This window comes from Grampus griseus (genome assembly GCF_964374135.1).
Source record: "Grampus griseus genome assembly, chromosome: 2".
NCBI classification, from domain to species: domain Eukaryota; kingdom Metazoa; phylum Chordata; class Mammalia; order Artiodactyla; family Delphinidae; genus Grampus; species Grampus griseus.
The window spans coordinates 55,816,873-55,838,992 of record NC_139018.1 but is presented as its reverse complement, the minus strand read 5'-3'; positions in this window follow the sequence as shown (position 1 = coordinate 55,838,992).

The following is a 22,120-nucleotide window of genomic DNA, read 5'->3' as shown; positions in this document are numbered from 1 at the left end:
CCGTATATATGCTGTCTACAAGAGACCCACTTCAGACCTAGGGACACATACAGACTGAAAGTGAGGGGATGGAAAAAGATATTCCATGCAAATGGAAATCAAAAGAAAGCTGGAGTGGCATTCTCATATCAGACAAAATAGACTTTAAAATAAAGACTATTAATTACAAGAGACAAAGAAGGACACTACATAATGATCAAGGGATCAATCCAAGAAGAAGATATAACAATTGTAAATATTTATGCACCCAACATGGGAGCACCTCAATACATAAGGCAAATGCTAACAAACAGCCATAAAAGGGGAAATTGACAGTAACACAATAAGAGTAGGGGACTTTAACACCACAATTTCACCAATGGACAGATCATCCAAAATGAAAATAAATAAGGAAACACAACCTTTAAATGATACATTAAACAAGATGGATTTAATTGATATTTATAGGACATTCCAACCAAAAACAACAGAATACACTTTCTTCTCAAGTGCTCATGGAACATTCTCCAGGATAGATCATATCTTGTGTCACAAATCAAACCTTGGTAAATTTAAGAAAATTGAAATTGTATCAGACCACAACACTATGAGATTAGATATCAGTTACAGGAAAAAATCTGTAAAATATACAAACACCTGGAGGCTAAACAATACACTACTAATTAACCAAGAGGTCACTGAAGAAATCAAAGAGGAAATCAAAAAATACCTAGAAACTAATGACAATGAAATCACCACGACCCAAAACCTATAGTATACTTAAATTTGATAGTCAGTGTTATATACCAATATAATTCCTTGGTTGTTTTGTAACAATGTTGCTTTACCTTGAGAGCAATTACAAAGAAAACAAAAAGAATGATTCAGTATTGGGGATTGACATGACAAAATGATAAAGGAGTTGGATTTTGGGACTCCCAGAAAAGTCTTCCTTTAAAAGTATGGCTACAATCAACTGTCTGCCTTTCAGGTGATCTGTTATTTACGCCTGTTCACAGGTGTTTTATTCTAGGAAATGTAAAGCAAGAGGTGAAGGAAGTTGGTCTCTAATCCTCTAACATTGCTTGTTCTGCTGTTGCTAGTGCTACCTGTATCTTTCCTCTTTGTCTCTTCTTGTGTATTTTTAATTTGTAGACACTTGATGCTTAAACTCTTTTCCTTTATTTCCCTCTTCTGTTAGCCCAGGTGCCTGTGGCTGAATATCCACTGCTTTATGACTCAGCCTGTGTCTTGAATTATTTCTCTCTCTTTCACTACTAATGGTTTCCCCCATAAGTGTTCCTTCCTCCTTTAAAAAAAATCTGTATCTGACCCATCCTGCCTTGTTGAAATCTTCACTACTTACTGATCTCATTTGACATTGGCCAACTGCTTTCCTATGTGGAACAGATTTTATGCCTTTTTCTCTTCACTTCTGACACCTCAGGGTCAGAATTCACCATGCCCATAGACTTGTTATAGCCTGCCAACTGTCCTATCTGCCATCTGGTCTGCCTGTGGGCAGTTTCAATTTAAATATTCATAGTTTTCTCTACCTTTTAACTTGATGCTTACTAAACTGATTTGGGCTGCTCTTTCACCCTTTAGACCATAGTCTCCTGATTTTGGCCATAGTCTCCTGAGGTCAGGCTTGTTTCCATTTTAGCCACACTGAGTTCCCAGCATTTGACAAATATTTTTGAAAACTTAATTTTCTTCTTTGCTTTAGATCTCATGTTTATAAAAAATGCTTATAATTCTACACTTAAGCTTCTGCAAGTATGTTTGTTTACATTTCATAACACTTTGCTTTTCAGTCATGCATCAGACTCAGTAAGTATTTAAACCAACCTTTCCAAGGAGAAACTATGCTAAAGTTTGTTTTAGTTTTTTAGGTCACACTATGCTTACTTCTGACTTAGCTCCATAAAAATAAAACTCCCTGAGTACTAATACATTTTATAGCCTTCTTAATAAGACACATTCACCAAGGCCTCACACATTGTTTATTTTGAATTAGGTGTATCATGCATCCTCAATAGCACAAGATCACTCCTAAGGGGGAAAATCATTTTGGGTGAGGGTAAAAAAATCTTACTCTTTTTGAGGGAATGAAGAAGATGGTGGAGAAGAGAATGTGGAACTCACCTTCCTCCATGAACACAGAAAAAATACATCTACATGTGGAACAATTCTCACTGAAAACTAACTGGAAACTGGCAGAAAGACTCCTGTACAACCAAGGCTATAAGAAAGATCCACACATAATCAGGATGGAAGGGAAGAAAGTGATCAAGTAGAGACCTGGGCCCTGGGAGAGGAATGGGAGAAGATACACGGGTAGAGACCAAACCTGAGAGTGAACAGTGAGAGCCACAGATTGGGTGCCCTAGTCCTGGGGGTCATACACAGGAGAGACAAGTCCCCTTGGCTGAGTGGACAACTGCTGAGACTAATTGGAGGCCTGTGGAAAGGCTGAACTCTGCTCATGAGGATTGCATGCAAGCTGGCTTACCCCTGAGGCTGGTCAGGAAGGGCAAATTGAAACAGCATGTCTGGCTGGCTCATTTTTGGTGACCTACTCAGTGCGGGCTCCAGCCCAATCCTAGTGAACCCTCAAGCCCTGCTTATTCTACATCACAGCATGTCATTGGATCCGGGGAGAAAACTCCACCATGGGACACACACACAGAGGCAACTAGGTCCCAAGGCAGAACCTGGATGGGGCAGCAGTGACCATCCTTGGCACTTACTCAAGCAGTGCATCAGAAGCAGCCCAGAACTCTGGAGGTGGCTACTCCCCCACAGCTCATGCCCTGGTATACAGCAAGAGTCCACACAGAAGCTGCCTGCACTGCAGTGTGGTTCCACAACAGTTGAGGGTGATGGAGGCTGTGGGGAGTGATTGGCTGTGACAGACAAAGGGGACTTGGACTCAGGACTGTGTCGTAGCAGAGTGAGTGGAAATTGCTGGTGCCTGCACAGGCATTAGAGATGGCACAGACCTCTGTCTGTGGCTGACATGGGCCAAGAGGCTTCATGGACCACTTGCTTTGGTGCTCCTCCCCTGTCACAAGGGTCCCACAACAGGGAGAGGGAAAAGTGAACAATCAAAGAAAACACAGCCATCTCAGACCTGACCCTCAAGCCTTCTGCTATAGCAACATGGGATCAGACTCCACCCTTGATAGGGCAGTGATGGCCACTGAGCATAGGAGAAGTCCTGCCTCACACAAAGTGCTAGCTCTAGCCCCTCTATCTGCAGTCTTACTCTCTATCAAGGTGATAGGTGCAGCATACCATGAGGAAAAATGTGAATAGCATCTAAATCAAATCCAGTTCTCCCACCAAAGGCACTGGGCACACACAGTTTGTATAGGGATGTTTCCACATAAGAACACACATTTAAGACCACAATAGGTAACTGTTTCACCAAAATTCATAGAGACAGAGAAAGTTAAAGAAAATTAAAAGGCAGAGGAACTGGTTTCAACTGAAATACCAAGAGAAAACCCCTGAAAAAATAAATAATAAAACAGAAATAATTTACCAGATAAAAAATTCAAAGCACTCATAATAAGATTGCTAACTGAATTAGGGAAAAGAATAAGTAAACACAGTGAGAACTTTAACAAGGAATTTGAAAATATGAAAAAGACCCAATCCAAAATCTAAATAATTTAATAGCTAAATTTTAAGGCACACTGAAAAGAATGAATAGAACACTGACTAAGTGGTACAGAAGAAAGCATAAGTGATCTGGAAGCTAGAATAATGGAAATCACCCAATGAGAACAAAAAAAAAAAAAAAAAAAAAAAAAAAAGAAAAATTTTAAAAAATGAGAAGAGATTAGGAGCTCTGTAATAACACTAAGTATACTAACATCAACATCATAGGGGTTCCAAAAGGAGAAGAGAGAGAAGGGGATTGAAAATGTATTTGAGGAAATTATGGCTAAACCTTCCCAATCTTGAAGAAGGAAACAGATATCCAGGTACAGAAAGCACAAAGCGTTGGTCCCAAACAACAGAAACCCAAACACATCCATGCCAAGACATATTATAATTAAAATGGCAAAAGTTAAAGAATAAAAGAGAATTCTAAAAGCAGCAAGAGAAAAACAAAGACTCATATACAAGGGAATCTCTATAAGTCTAGCAGCTGATTTTTCTGCAGAAACTTTCCAGTCCAGAAATTAGTGGCATGATATATGTCCAAAGTGCTGAAAGGGAAAAACCTTCAACCTAGGATACTCTACATAGAAAGATTATCATTTAGAATCAAAAGAGAGATAAAGAACTTCTCAGACAAGCAAAAACTAAAGGAGTTCATCAATATTAAACATACCCTATAAGAAATGTTAAAGGGTCTTCTCTAAGAGGAAAAGAAGAATCTATAGGAAAGGGAAATCCCACAAGGAAAGGCAAATATATACTAAGGACAGAGGATCAACCATTAAATAAGCCAGTATAAAGATTAAAAGACAAAAAAATTTTAAAAGCAATATAACTACAATTAAGGAATAAACACAAAGATATAGAATATGACAGCAAAAACACAAAATGTGGGGAAGGGGAGAAAAAAATGTAGAACTTTTAGAATGTGTTTGAGCTTAAATGGCAACCAGTTTAAAACAAGTAGATATAATTATATGTCAACATATATCAACCTCATGATAACCACAAATCAAAAACCTACAATAGATACACAAAAACTAAAGGGGATACAAGCACACTACTAAAGAAAATAATCATATTGCAAAGGAAGAAACAAAAAGAAGAATGGAGAAGAATTACAAAAACAACCAGAAAACAAGTAATAAAATGGCAGTAAATACACATCTGTAAATAATTATTTGAATTGTCAATGGACTAACTGCCCCAATCAAAACACATAGGGTGGCTGATTGAATAAAAAAACAAGACCCATCTATAGGCTGCCTACAAGAGATTCACTTCAGAGCTAAAGACACACACAGACGACACACACAGACAAAGTGAGGGGCTGGAAAAAGATATTTCATGTAAATGGAAATGACAAAAGTGGGGGTAGCAATACTTAGGAAAAATAGATGTTAAAACAAAGGCTATAACAAAAGACAAAGAAGGGCTTTATGTAATGATAAAAGGATCAATATAAGAAGAGAATCTATTCTCATTAACATATATGCACCCAGATACAGGAGCACTTAAAAGGAGAAATTGACAATAATACAATAATAGTAGGTGACTTTAATACCCCACTTACATCAATGGACAGATCATCCAGACAGAAAAATCAATAAGGCAACAGTGGTCTTAAATGACACAGTAGACTGGTTGGACTTTATATATATCTACAGGACATTACATACGAAAACACCAGAATACACATCCTTTTCAAGTGGACATGGAAGATTTTTCAGGATAGATCACACCCTAGGCCACAAAACAAATTTCAACAAATTTAAGAGGATAGAAATTATATCAAACACTGTTTCTAACCACAACAGTATGAAACTAGAAATCAATTACAGAAAGAAAAATGGAAAAAGAAAAAACACGTGGCAACTAATAATATGTTACTAAAAAAACCAGTGGGTCAATGAAGAAATCAAAGAGAAAATCAGAAAATACCTTGAGACAAATGAAAATAGAAACACAACTTTCCAAAATCTCTTGGATACAGCAAAAGTAGTCCTAAGAGTGAAGTTTAAAGGGATATAGGCCTTCCTCAAGAAACAAGAAAAATCTCAAATAAACAACCTATCTTACTATCTCAGAGAATTACAAAAAGTAGAGCAAAGAAAGCCCAAAATCAACAGAAGGAAGGAAGGAAATAATAAAGACAGAGACAAATAGAGATGAAAGAAAGAGAGAGAGAGAAAGAAAGAAAGAAAATATCAAAGAATCCAAGAGCTGCTTTTTTAAAAAGATAAACAAAATTGATAAACTTTCAGCCAGGCTCACCAAGAAGAAGAAATGAGATGCAAATAAAGAAAGTAAAATATGAAAGGGGAGAAATAACAACTGATACCACAGAGATACAAAAATCATCAAAAGAATAACACACAGTTATATGCCAACAAATTGGACAACCTGGAAGAAATGGACAAATCTTTTTGAAACATACAACCTGCCAGGACTGAGTCAAGAAGAAAAAGACAATCTGAACATTCTAATCACTATAGTGAAATTGAATTTCTAATTTAAAAACTCCCAACAAACAAAAGTACAGTAACACATGGCTTCAAAGGGGAATTCTACCAAGCATATAAAGAACTAATACCTATCCTTCTCCAACTATTCAAAAATATTGAGTAGGAGAGAACACTTCCAAATTCATTCTACAACTCCACCATTACCCTCATACCAAAAGCATACAAAGACACTTCAAAGAATAATAATAATTACAGGCTGATATCATTGACAAATATAGGTGCAAATATCCTCAACAAAACGTTAGCAAACCAGATCCAACAACATATAAAAAGAATCATACACCATAATCAATTAGACTTTATTCCAGAGACACAAGAATGGTTCAATATTTGCAAATCAATCAATGTGATACACCACAATAACAAAAGAAAGGATAAAAATCAAATGATCATCTCCATAGATACAGAAAAATCATTTAACAAAATTCAACATCCATTCATGATTAAAAAACTTTCATTAAAGTGGGTAGAGATGGGACATATTTCAACATAATAAAAGCCATTTATGACAAACCCACAGCTAACAGCATACCCAACAGTGAAAAGATGAGAGTTTCTGGTAATTCAGGAACACAACGAGGGTGCCTACTCTTGCCACTTCTATTTAACATAGTATTGGAAGTCCTAGTCACAGAAATCAGAAAAGAAAAAGAAATAAAAAGGCATTCAAATCAGAAGGGTAGAGGGAAAAGTGTCACTATTTGTAGATGACATGATACTTTATATAGAAAATCCTAAAGTCTTCATCTGAAAGCTAATAGAACTAACAAGTAAATTCAGCAACATTGAGAATTGAAGAAAATATACAGAAATCTGTTGCTTTTCTATGTACTAATAATTAACTATCAGAAAGCAAAAGTTAAAAGGAATCCTATTTAAAAATCACATCAAAAAGAGGAAAATACCTAAGAATAAACTCAACCGAGGAGGTGAAGGATCTATAATCTTAAATCTATAAAACATTAATGAAGGAAGTTGAAGATGATTCAAAGAAATGGAAAGATATCCCATGTTCTTGGATTAGAAGAATTAATGTCAAAATGGCCATACTACCCAAAGCAATCAACATATTTAATGCAATCCCTATCAAAATACTCATGACATTTTTCACAGAACTAGAAAAAAATAATCCTAAAATTTACATCAAACCACAAAAGACCCTGAATTACCAAGGCAATCTTGAGAAAACAACAACAACACTGGAGTTATCACCATCCCAGACTTCAGACTATACTAATATACTACAAAGCTACAGTATTCAAAACAGCATGGTACTGGCACAAAAACAGACACAGCAGATCAGTGGAACAGAATAGAGAGCCCAGAAATAAACCTATGCACTTATGTTTAATTAATCTAAGACAAAGGGGAAAAGAATATACAATGGAGAAAAAACAATCTCTTCAATAAGTGGTGCTGGGAAAATTGGACAGCTACATATACAAGAATGAAATTGGAACATTTCCTCACACTGTATGCACAAATAAACTCAAAACATATTAAGGGCATAAATGTAAGAACGGAAACTATAAAACTCCTAGAAGAGAATATAGACAGAACACGCTTTGATGTAAATCATAGCAATATATTTTGGAATGTGTCTCCTAAGGCAAAAGAAATAAAAACAAAAGTGAACAAATAGGACCTGATTAAACTTAAGAGCTTTTGCACAGCAAAGGAATTCATCAATAAGATGAAAAGACAATCTATGGAATGGGAGAAAATATTTACAAATGATATGACCAAAAAAGGGTTAATAACCAAAACATATAAACATCTTATATAACTCAATATAAAAAAATAGAAATAAAGAAATGGGTAGAAAACCTGAATGGACATTTTCCCAAAGACTTACAGATGGCCAACAGGCACATGAAAAGATGCTTAACATAGCTAGTTATTAGAGAAATGAAAATCAAAATAATAATGAGATATCACCCCAGAATAAAAATGTTACAAGGATATGGACAAAAGGGAACACTTGTGCACTTTTGGTGGGAATATAAATTGGTGCAGCCACTTTAGAAAACAGTATGGTGGCTCCTCAGAAAACTAAAAATAGAACTACCATATGATCCAGCAACTCAAGCCTAGGTATATATCTGGAAAAATTAAAACCACTAATTCAAAAAGGTAATGTACCTCAATGTTCACAGAAGCATGATTTACAATAACCAAGATATGGAAGCAACCCAAGTGTCCATCAACAGAAGAATGGATAAAGAAGAAGTGATATACATATAATAAAATATTAGCCATAAAAAAGAATGAAATTCTGCCATCTGCAGCAACACGGATAGACCTAGAGAATCTTATGCTAAGTGAAATAAGTCAGACAGAGAAAGTTCTGTATGATATCACTTATATGTGGAATCTAAAAAAAAAAATGAATGTACATAGGAAAGCAGAAATAGACTCACAGAAGTAAACTCACAGATACAGAGAAAAACTAATGGTTACTTGTGGAGAGAGGGAAGTGTAGGAGGGTAAGATAGGAGTATGGGATTAAGAGATACAAACTACTATGTATACAATAAATAAGCAACAAGGATATATTTTACAGCACAGGGAATTATAGCCATTATTTTTTAATAACTTTTAATAGGGTATAATCTATAAGAATACTGCATCACTATGTTGTACACCTGAAACTAATATACTGTAAGTCAACTATACCTCAATAGAAAATGAATACAATAAAATAAAATAGAAAAAAATTGTATTCATTTTATATATAATGCACAGACATTTATACAGTACATAACAAATATATAGTATATTTGTGATACTAACATTTCATGGAGGTGATTAGGGAAAAAAATGCTTAAAAAGGCTCTTTGTGGAGGGTGATAATGAAAAAAATGTTGAGAAACACTGGTAAAAAAAAGTAAGAAAGAGCTTCATATCTGCTTTGCAGAAACATCAAAGTCAACAGGCAAAACTTACCAGGGATTTACTCCTTTAAGAAGTGACGTTTTTTGAACAAATTGTAAGCACAGCCTCTAAAATGATGTGGTAGTCACAGAGGAACATAGTCAAAAGATACTTCCTGGATTACCAACTTCTTTCAAACTTGAAAAATGTTTTTCAATGTATTAGGTTCTGACAATCTTTCAAGTTTTTAATTATTTTTCCTATCAACTACATCAAATAAATATCCATTTATACACATATAACCTTTTTGCACTAATGCCATATTACTTTTTAAATGTATATAGTTATGTCAAGAACTTTTTTTAGTTTGAAGGTACAAAATCAAATTCAAAGAGATATCTCTGCTGTCTCATGAATCACAAATTCATTTAGTCACAGCTACTTCTAAGAGCAAACTATTTTCTCTAGAAATAATCCATTTCAGGTACAGCCAACCTTGCACAACCCTCATAGACCCTATATACTCTTAACAAGTGAACACTGTTCATATCTCAAGTGCAATCAGAGACATGACACCAACATTTGAAAATACTTTCTTTGGATTGATGACTTGCATTAGCTTCACCATCCCTAACCTTCCCTTCCATTGCAAATGACTTTCTCTATTGTGCCAATCAGGTCAACATACTTCAATACTTGTAATCTTGGAATTCTAGAACACTAAAATTTTATATTTATTTCTTTGGCATTCCTATTACTTGTTAAATACAATCAATCGAGTGATATCTTCTAAAATCTCACCCACTTGATCTTTTAGTAACATTTGACAGATTTTTTTATTCCTTAAAATTTCTGATTTTTGGTACAGTTTGTGGTACAGTAAGTCCCTACATATGAGCAAGTTCCATTCTGAGAGCGCATTTGTAAGTCCAATTTGTTTGTAAGTCCAACAAAGTTAGCCTAAGTACCCAACTGACACAGTCGTCTATATAGTACTGTACTGTAATAGGTTTATAATACCTTCCACACAAATAATACATAAAAAACAAACACAAAAAATAAAGAAAACATTTCTAATCTTACAGTACAGTTCCTTGAAAAGTACACTAGTACCAGCCACATCACTGTTGTTTTACTCTTGCTTCAGACATCCTGAGCTTGAGATAAAGATACTATATTACTGTACTCTATAAAGTACACAAAAGCACAACCACTTGTAGAGGATGCATGCGCATGACAATGTATGCCTGACACATGAACTAACATACGTGATTGGACATGCGAACACACGTTTGCATCTTTGAAAGTTTGCAACTTGAAGGTTCGTATGTAGGAGACTTACTGTACTGCATTTTCCAGATTCTTCTTTGACCAATCTGAGTTCTCTTTTGAATTCCCTTTCCTTAGCCCTTCTGTTCTAAGCACACTACATTTTTCTGTCTGTAGACATTCTCATCAACTTCCATGAGTTCACTGTGTAATGTACCAAACTATATTAATGTGCAAGTTGCTAGGTATACAAAGATAGACTAAATATAGTTCTGCCTTCTAGAAGCTCTGTTAACATCTTTCCTAAATGTCATACATATATTTCCAACATGATTTTAGAAGTATTCACTTTCAAACTATGTGAACATCTCAAGCTTACTATATACAAACTTGAATTTTTTTGACCCTAAAACACACTCTTCTTCCTTGCTAAATGTCACAGTATCCACTATAACAACTATATAGTTAACTTTCTCTCCTGTTTCTTCCTTAAACCTCAAATAGAATCAGAGAGAAAATTCAATTTTGACCAGTTTCAAATCCTGGTTTCTCCACTTATAACTTGTGTGGTCTTTAACAGGACAAATAAAATCCTTGTATCTCAATTCTCTTATTGATACAATGAAAATATCCTCTAAATAATAGAATTCTGTAAGAATTACTTAAACATGTGAAAAGCATAACACATAGTATGTATTGAATGCATTTTTGTTTTCTCTTCCCCCAAATGTTTCTCCTTTTCTCATGTCACTGACATAGACTATATTTTTATTCAGTGCAATCTGGATATTCTGGAACAGATTTACATGCCTCTATTCTCTGTCAATAATTATCTAAACACTTCAATGTTATTTAATTAATTATCCTGCTGAAAGCTTTCCAGAATTTTCAATTTCCCACAAGAAAAATGTTAATTCCCACGACGTACCAAATAAGAATCTTTATCACATCTTATATACTTCTGTATATGACCAGTAGAGTACAATTGTAGGCCTACAGCAGATATTTGCCAAATGTTTTCAGGTTTTGCTTACCTCCCTTTGTAAAAACTTGTGTATAAAGTCCATGCTTAATGCTTTGTAGATATTACTGAGATTTGAAAGGAGGCTATTATATGCAAGCTAATGTTGATTTAAGAATTCCTAGAGGGACAGAGTCAAGGTGGCTAGGAGGACGTGGAATTTGCATCTTCTCACAACTAGAACATTTACCAGGCACTGGTGGGGGACAACAGATACCTAAGGGGACGGGAGGAACCCCCAAGGACCAGTTGTTTCAATTATAGTTTTATTTTTCCTAATATACACACACACACACACACACAAAAAATATATATATATATATATTTTCCAGTACCCAGGCCTCTCACTGTTGTGGCCTCTCCCATTGCAGAGCACAGGCTCTGGACGTGCAGGCTCAATGGCCATGGCTCATGGGCCTAGCCGCTCCACGGCATGTGGGATCTTCCCAGACTGGGGCACGAACCAGTGTCCCCTGCATCGGCAGGCAGACTCTCAGCCACTGCGCCACCAGGGAAGCCCCTTAATATATATTTTATATTACAAATTTTATTTTGTTTTTTATTCTTTGATATTGTACTGCTTCTTTTTTCTTTCTTCCTTTTTTTTTTTTTTTATCATGCCACGAAGCTTGCAAGATCTTGGTTTCCAAGCCGAAGGGCATGCCCAAGCACCTGTGCTGGGAGCTCTGAGTTCAAGAAGCTGGACTAACAGAGAAACTCAGACCCCAGGGAATACTGATCGGAGTGAGGCCTCCTGGAAGTCCTCATCTCAGCACCAAGACCCGGCTCTATCCAAACACCAACAAACTCCAGTGCTGGACATCTCAGGCCAAACAAACATTAAGACAGGAATACAGCACCACACAATGAAAAGAGAAAAAAAAAGAACAAACGAAAAAAGAAATATGTCACAGACAAAGGAGCAAGGTAAAAACCTACAAGACTAAATAAATGAAGATGAAATAGGCAACCTACCTGAAAAAGAATTCAGAGTAAGAATACTAAAGATGATCCCAAATCTCGGAAACAGAATGGAGAAAATACAAGAAACGTTTACCAAGGACCTAGAAGACGTAAAGAGCAAACAAACAGTGATGAACAACACAATTACTGAAATTAAAAATATTCTAGAAGGAATCAAGAGCAGAATAACTGAGGCAGAAAAACGGTAAGTGAGCTGGAAGATAAAATGGTGGAAATAACTGCCAGAGAGCAGAATAAAGAAAAAAGAATGAAAATAATTGAGGACAGTCTCAGAGATTTCTGGGACAACATTAAATGCACCAACATTTGAATTATAGGGGTCCCAGAAGAAGAAAGAAAAAGAAAGGGTCTGAGAAAATATTTGAAGTGATTATAGTCGAAAACTGCCCTAACATGGGAAAGGAAATAATCAATCAAGTACAGGAAGCACAAAAAGTACCATGCAGAATAAACCCAAAGAAAAACATGCTGAGACACATATACTGAAGCTATCAAAAATTAATTACAAAGACAAAATATTAAAAGCAGCAAGGGGAAAGCAACAAATAATATACAATGGAATACCCATAATGTTAACAGCTGATTTTTCAGCAGAAGCTCTGCAAGCCAGAAGGGAGTGGCAGGACATATTTAAAGTGATGAAAGGGAGAAAACTACAACCAAGATTACTCTACCCAGCAAGGATCTCATTCAGATTTGACAGACAAATTAAAACCTTTTCAGACAAGCAAAAACAAAGAGCATTCAACACCATGAAACCAGCTTTACAAGTGCTAAAAGAACTTCTCTAGGCAGGAAACACAAGTGAAGGAAAACACCTACAATAACAACTGCCCCCACCCAAAAAATGGTAAAAGGAACATACATCTTGATAATTACCTTAAATGTAAATGGATTAAATGCTCAAACCAAAAGACACAGACAGGTTGAATGGATACAAAAACAAGACGCATACATTTGCTGTCTAAAAGAGACACACTTCAGACCTAGGGACACATACAGACTGAAAGTGAGGGGATGGAAAAAGATATTCCATGCAAATGGGAATCAAGAGAAAGCTGGAATAGCAATCCTCATATCAGACAAAATAGACTTTAAAATAAAGACTATTACAAGAGACAAAGAAGAACACTACATAATGCTCAAGGGATAAATCCAAAAAGAAGATATAACAATTGTAAATATTTATGCACCCAAAATAGGAGCACCTCAATACATAAAGCAAATGCTAACAGCCATAAAAGGGGAAATCCACAGTAACAAAATAATAGTAGGGGACTTTAACACTCCACTTTCACCAATGGACAGATCATCCAAAATGAAAATATATAAGGAAACACAAGCTTTAAATGACACATTAAACAAGATGGACTTAATTGATATTTATAGGACATTCCATCCAAAAACAACAGAATACACTTTTTTCTCAACTGCTCATGGAACATTCTCAAGGATAGACCATATTTTGGGTCACAAATCAAACCATGGTAAATTTAAGAAAATTGAAATTGTATCAAGTATGTTTTACAACAACAATGCTTGGAGGCTAGATATCAATTACAGGAAAAGAGCTGTAAAAAATAGAAACACATGGAGGCTAAACAATATGCTACTAAATAACCAAGAGATCACTGAAGAAATCAAAGAGGAAATCAAAAACTACCTAGAAACAAATGACAATGAAAACACAACAACCCAAAACCTATGGGATACACCAAAAGCAGTTCTAAGAGGGAAGTTTATAGCAATAAAATCCTAGCTTAAGAACAAGAAAAAACTCAAGTAAACCACCTAAACTTACACCTAAATTAATTAGAGAAAAAAGAACACAACCCCAAAATTAGCAGAAGAAATCATAAAGATCAGATCAGAAATAAATGAAAAAGAAATGAAGGAAACAATAACAAAGGTCAATAAAACTAAAAGCTGGTTATTTGAGAAGATAAAAATTAATGATAAACTATTAGCCAGAATCCTCAAGAAAAAAAGAAGACTCAAATCAACAGAATTAGAAATGAAAAAGGAGACAACTGACACTGCAGAAATATAAAGGATCATGAGAGATTACTACAAGCAACTACAGGCCAATAAAATGCACGACCTGGAAGAAACAGACAAATTGTTAGAAAAGCACAACCTTCCGAGACTGAACCAGGAAGAAATAGAAAATATAAAAAGACGAGTCACAAGCACTAAAATTGAAACTGTGGTTAAAAATCTTCCAATAAAAAGAAGCCCAGGACCAGATGGCTTCAGAGGCGAATTCTATCAAACATTTAGAGAAGAGTTAACACCTATCTTTCTCAAGCTCTTCAAAAATATAGCAGAAGGAGGAACACTCCCAAACTCATTCTTTGAGGCCACCATCACCCCGATACGAAAACAAGACAAAGATGTCACACACACAAATAAAACACAGGCCAATATCTCTGATGAACATAGATGCAAAAATCCTCAACAAAATACCAGCACACAGAATCCAACAGCACATTAAAAGGATCTTACACCATGATCAAGTGGAGTTTATCCAAGGAATGCAAGGATTCTTCAATATACACAAATTAATCAATGTGATACACCATATTAAAAAATGAAGTATAAAAACCATATGATAATCTTAATAGATGAAGAAAAAGCTTTTGACAAAATTCAACACCAAATTATGATAAAAACCCTCCAGAAAGTAGACATAGAGGAAACTTACCTCAACATAATAAAGGCCATATATGACAAACCGCAGCCAAAATTTGTTCTCAATGTTGAAAAACTGAAACCATTTCCTCTATGATCAGGAACAAGGTTGCACACTCTCACCACTCTTATTCAACATAGTTTTGGAAGGTTTAGCCAATCAGAGAAGAAAAAGAAATAAAAGGAATCCAAATCAGAAAAGAAGAAGTAAAACTGTCACAGTTTGCATATTACATGATACTATACATAGAGAATGCTAAAGATGCTACCAGAAAACTACTAGAGCTAATCAATGAATTTGGTAAAGTAACAGGATACAAAATTAATGCACAGAAATCTTTTGCATTCCTATACACTAATGATGAAAAATCAGAAAGAGAAATTAAGGAAACACTCCCATTTAACATTGCAACAAAAAGAGTAAAATACTTAGGAATAAACCTGCCTAAGGAGACAAAATACCTGTATGCTGATAACTATAAGACACTGATGAAAGAAATTAAAGATGATACAAACAGATGGAGAGATATACCATGTTCTTAGATTGGAAAAATCAACTTTATGAAAATGAGTATACTACCCAAAGCAATCTACAGATTCAATGCAATCCATATCACACTACCAATGGCATTTTTCACAGAAGTAGAACAAAAAATTTCACAATTTGTATGGAAAAACAATAGATCCTGAATCACCAAGGCAATCTTGAGAAAAGAAAAATGGAGCTGGAGGAATCAGGCTCCCTGACTTCAGACTATACTACAAAGCTACAATGATCAAACAGTATGGTACTGGCACAAAAACAGAAATATACATCAATGGAATAGAATAGAAAGCCCAGAGTTAACCCCACACACATATGGTCACCTTATCTTTGATAAAGGAGGCAAGACTATACAATCAAGGAAAGACTGCCTCTACAATAAATGGTGCTGGGGAAACTGGATAGCTACATGTAAAAGAATGAAATTAGAACACTTTCTAACATCATACACAAAAGTAAACTCAAAATGGATTAAAGACCTAAATGTAAGGCAAGACACCGTAAAACTCTTAGAGGAAAACATAGGCAGAACACTCTACGACATAAATCACAGCAAGATCCTTTTTGACCCATCTCCTAGAGGAATGGAAATAAAAACAAAAATAAACAAATGGGACCTAATGAAACTTAAAAACTTTTGCACAGCAAAGGAAAACATAAACAAGATGAAAAGAGAACCCTCAGAGTGGGAGAACATATTTGCAAATGAAGCAACTGACAAAGGATTAATCTCCATAATATACAGCAGCTCATGCAGCTCAATATCAAAAAACAAAATCCAATCCAAAAATTGGCAGAAGACCTAAATAGACATTTCTCTAAAGAAGATATATGGATTGCCAACAAACATATAAAAGATGCTCAACATCACTAATCATTAGAGAAATGCAAATCAATACTACAATGAGGTATCACCTCACAACAGTCAGTATGGGCATCATCACAAAATCTACAAACAGTAAATGCTGGAGAGGGTGTGGAGAAAAGGAAACTCTCTTGCACTGTTGGTGAGAATATAAATTGATACAGCCACTATGGAGAACAGTATGGAGGTTCCTTAAATATCTAAAAATAGAATTACCATAGGACCCAGTAATCCCACTACTGGGCATATACCCTGAGAAAACCATAATTCAAAAGGAGTCATGTACCACAGTGTTCACTGTAGCACTATTTACAATAGCCAGGACATGGAAGCAACCTAAGCGTCCATCGACAGATGAATGGATAAAGAATATGTGTCGAGAGGGGGTAGATGGCGGAAGAGTAAGACGCAGAGATCACCTTCCTCTCCACAGATACATCAGAAATACATCTACACGTGGAACAACTCCTACAGAGCACCTACTGAATGCTGGCAGAAGACTTCAGACCTCCCAAAAGGCAAGAAACTCCCCATGTACCTGGGTAGGGCAAAAGAAAAAAGAATAAACAGAGACAAAAGAATAGGGATGGGACCCACACCAGTGTGAGGGCGCTGTGAAGGAGGAAAGGTTTCCAAACACTAGGAGCCCCTTAGTGGGCAGAGACCATGGGGTCGGAGGGGGGAAGCTTCGGAGCCATGGAGGAGAGCACAGCAACACGGGTGCGGAGGGCAAAGCGGAGAGATTCCTGCACAGAGGATCAGAGCCGACAGCACTCACCAGCCCGAGAGTCTTCTCTGCTCACCCACCGGGGCGGGTGGGGCTGGGAGATGAGGCTCGGGCTTCGGTTGGAGCACAGGGAGAGGACTGGCGGCATGAGCACAGCCTGAGGGAGTTAGTGCACCACCCATAGCCTGGAGGGAGTCCGGGGAAAAGTCTGGACCTGCTAAAGAGGCAAGAGACTTTTTCTTCCTTCTTTGTTTCCTGGTGTGCGAGGAGAGGGGATTAAGAGTGCTGCTTAAAGGAGCTCCAGAGATGGGCGGGAGCCACGGCTAACACCGCAGACCTGAGAGACGGCCATGAGATGCTAAGGCTGCTGCTGCCACCACTAAGAAGCCTGTGTGTGACCACAGGTCACTGTCCACACCTCCCCTCCCGGGAACCTGTGCAGCCCGCCACTAACAGGGTCCCAGGATCCAGGGACAACTTCCCCGGGAGAACGCACGGCGTGCCTCAGGCTGGTGCAACGTCACGCCGGCCTCTGCCACCACAGGCTCACCCTGCATCGTGCCGCTCCCTCCCCACAGCCTGAGTGAGCCAGAGCCCCTGAATCAGTGGCTCCTTTAACCCTGTCCGGTCTGAGCAAAGAACAGACGCCCTGCGGGGACCTACACGCAGAGGCGGGGCCAAATCCAAAGCTGAACCCCGGGAGCTGTGCAAAAAAAGAAGAGAAAAGGAAATCTCTCCCAGCAGCCTCAGGAGCAGTGGATTAAATCTCCCCAATCACCTTGATGTACCCTGCATCTGTGGAATACCTGAATAGACAACGAATAATCCCAAATTGAGGAGGTGGACTTTGAGAGCAAGATTTATTATTTTTTCCCCTTTTCCACTTTTTGTGAGTGTGTATGTATATGCTTCTGTGTGAGACTTTGTCTGTATAGCTTCCCTTTCACCATTTGTCCTAGGGTTCTATCCATTTTTTTTTTTTACTTAAAAAATTGTTTTTCCTTAATAATTATTTTTTATTTTAATAACTTTATTTTATTTTATCCTCTTTCTTTCTTTCTTTCTTTCTTTCTTTCTTTCTTTCTTTCTTTCTTTCTTTCTTTCTTTCTACTTCTCCCATTTTTTCTGAGCCATGTGGATGAAAGGCTCTTGGTGCTGCAGCCAGGAGTCAGTGCTGTGCCTCTGAGGTGGGAGAGCCAACTTCAGGACACTGGTCCACAAGAGACCTCCCAGCTCCACGTAACACCAAATGGCAAAAATCTCCCAGAGATCTCCATCTCAACAACAACACCCAGCTTCACTCAACGACCAGCAAGCTACAGTGCTGGACAACCCTTTGCCAAACAGCTAGCAAGACAGAAACACAACCCCACCCGTTAGCAGAGAGGCTGCCTAAAATCATAATAAGTCCACAGACACCCCAAAACACACAACCACCAGAAAGACCTGACCACCAGAAAGACAAGATCCAGCCTCATCCACCAGAATACAGGCACTAGTCCCCTCCACCAGGAAGCCTACACAACCCACTGAACCAACTTTAGCCACTGGGGACAGACAACAAAAACAATGGGAACTACGAACCTGCAGCCTGTAGAAAGAAGACCCCAAACACAGTAAGATGAGCAAAATGAAAAGACAGAAAAACACACAGCAGATAAAGGAGCAAGATAAAAACCCACCAGACCTAACAAATGAAGAGGAAATAGGCAGTCTACCTGAAAAAGAATTCAGAATAATGATAGGAAAGATGATCCAAAATCTTGGAAATAGACAAAATGCAAGAAACATTTAACAAGGACCTAAAATAACTAAAGATGAAACAAGCAATGATGAACAACACACTAAATGAAATTAAACATACTCTAGAAGGGATCAAGAGCAGAATAACTGAGGCAGAAGAACAGATAAGTGACCTAGAAGATAAAATAGTGGAAATAATAACTGCCGAGCAGAATAAAGAAAAAAGAATGAAAAGAACTGAGGACAGTCTCAGAGACCTCTGGGACAACATTAAATGCACCAACATTCGAATTATAGGGGTTCCAGAAGAAGAAGAGAAAAAGAAAAGGACTGAGAAAATATTTGAAGAGATGATAGTTGAAAACTTCCTTAATATGGGAAAGGAAATAGTTAATCAAGTCCAGGAAGCACAGAGAGTCCCATACAAGATAAATACAAGGAGAAACACGCCAAGACACATATTAATCAAACTGTCAAAAATTAAATACAAAGAAAACATATTAAAAGCAGCAAGGGAAAAACAACAAATAACACACAAGGGAATCCCCATAAGGTTAACAGCTGATCTTTCAACAGAAACTCTGAAAGCCAGAAGAGACTGCCAGGACATATTTAAAGTGATGAAGGAGAAAAACCTACAACCAAGATTACCCAGCAAGGATCTCATTCAGATTTGATGGAGAAATTAAAACACTTACAGACAAGCAAAAGCTGAGAGTGTTCAGCACCACCAAACCAGCTTTACAACAAGTGCTAAAGGAACTTCTCTAGACAAGAAACAGAAGAGAAGGAAACGACCTACAATAACAAATTCAAAACAATTAAGAAAATAGGAATAGGAACATACATATCGATAATTACCTTAAATATAAATGGATTAAATGCTCCCACCAAAAGACACACACTGGCTGAATGGATACAAAAACAAGACCCATATATATGCTGTCTACAAAAGACCCACTTCAGACCTAGAGACACATACAGACTGAAAGTGAGGGGATGGAAAAAGATATTCCTAGAAAATGGAAACCAAAAGAAAGCTGGAGTAGCAATTCTCATATCAGACAAAATAGACTTTAAAATAAGGACTATTAGAAGAGACAAAGAAGGACACTACATAATGGTCAAGGGATCGATTCGAGAAGAAGATATAACAATTGTAAATATTTATGCACCCAACATAGAAGCACCTCAATACATAAGGCAAATACTAACAGCCATAAAAAGGGAAATCGACAGTAACACATTCATAGTAGGGGACTTTAACACCCCACTATCAACAGTGTACAGACCATCCAAAATGAAAATAAATAAGGAAACACAAGCTTTAAATAATACATTAAACAAGATGGACTTAACTGATATTTATAGGACATTCCATCCAAAAACAACAGAATACACATTTTTCTCTAGTGCTCATGGAACATTCTCCAGGATAGATCATATCTTGGGTCACAAATCAAGCCTTGGTAGATTTAAGAAAATTGAAATTGTATCAAGTATCCTTTCTGACCACAATGCTATGAGACTAGATATCAATTACAGGAAAAGATCTGTAAAGACAAACACATGGAGGCTAAACAATACACTACTTAATAACGAAGTGATCACTGAAGAAATCAAAGAGGAAATCAAAAAATACCTATAAACAAATGACAATGGAAACACAATGACCCAAAACCTATGCAATGCAGCAAAAGCAGTTCTAAGAGGGAAGTTTATAGCAATACAATCCTACCTTAAGAAACAGGAAACATCTCGAATAAACAACATAACCTTGCACCTAAAGCAATTAGAGAAAGAAGAACAAAAAAACCCCAAAGTTAGCATAAGGTAAGAAATCATAAAGATCAGATCAAAAATAAATGAAAAAGAAATGAAGTAAACGATAGCAAAGATCAATAAAACTAAAAGCTGGTTCTTTGAGAAGATAAACAAAATTGATAAACCATTAGCCAGACTCATCAAGGAAAAAAAAGAGCAGATTCAAATCAATAGAATTTGAAATGCAAAAGGAGAAGTAACAACTGACACTGCAGAAATACAAAAGATTATGAGCGATTACTACAAGCAACTCTATGCCAATAAAATGGACAACCTGGAAGAAATGGACAAATTCTTAGAAATGTTCAACCTGCCAAGACTGAATCAGGAAGAAATAGAAAATATGAATAGACCAATCACAAGCACTGAAATTGAAACTGTGATTAAAAATCTTCCAACAAACAAAAGCCCAGGACCAGATGGCTTCACAGGCAAATTCTATCAAACATTTAGAGAAGAGTTAACACCTATTCTTCTCAAACTGTTCCAAAATATAGCAGAGGGAGGAACACTCCCAAACTCATTCTATGAGGCCACCATCACCCTGATACCAAAACCAGACAAGGATGTCACAAAGAAGGAAAACTACAGGCCAATATCACTGATGAACACAGATGCAAAAATCCTCAACAAAATACTAGCAAACAGAATCCACTAGCACATTAAGAGGATCATACACCATGATCAAGTGGGGTTTATCCCAGGAATGCAAGGATTCTTCAATATATGCAAATCAATCAATGTGATACACCATATTAACAAATTGAAGAAGAAAAACCATATGGTCATCTCAACAGATGCAGAGAAAGCTTTTGACAAAATTCAAAACCAATTTATGATAAAATCCCTCCAGAAAGTAGGCATAGAGGGAATTTTCCTCAACATAATAAAGGCCATATATGACAACCCCAAAGCCAACATTGTCCTCAATGGTGAAAAACTGAAAGCATTTGCACTAAGATCAGGAACAAGACAAGGTTGCCCACTCTCACCACTCTTATTCAACATAGTTTTGGAAGTTTAAGCCACAGCAATCAGAGAAGAAATAGAAGTAAGAGGAATCCAAATCAGAAAAGAAGTAAAGCTGTCACTGTTTGCAGATGACATGATACTATACATAGAGAATCCTAAAGATGCTACCAGAAAACTACTAGAGCTAATCAATGAATTTGGTAAAGTTGCAGGATACAAAATTAATGCACAGAAATCTCTGGCATTTCTATACATTAATGATGAAAAATCTGAAAGTGAAATCAGGAAAACACTCCCATTTACCATTGCAACAAAAAGAATAAAATATCTAGGAATAAACCTACCTAAGGAGACAAAAGACCTGTATGCAGAAGATTATAAGACACTGATGAAAGAAATTAAAGATAATACAAACAAATGGAGAGAT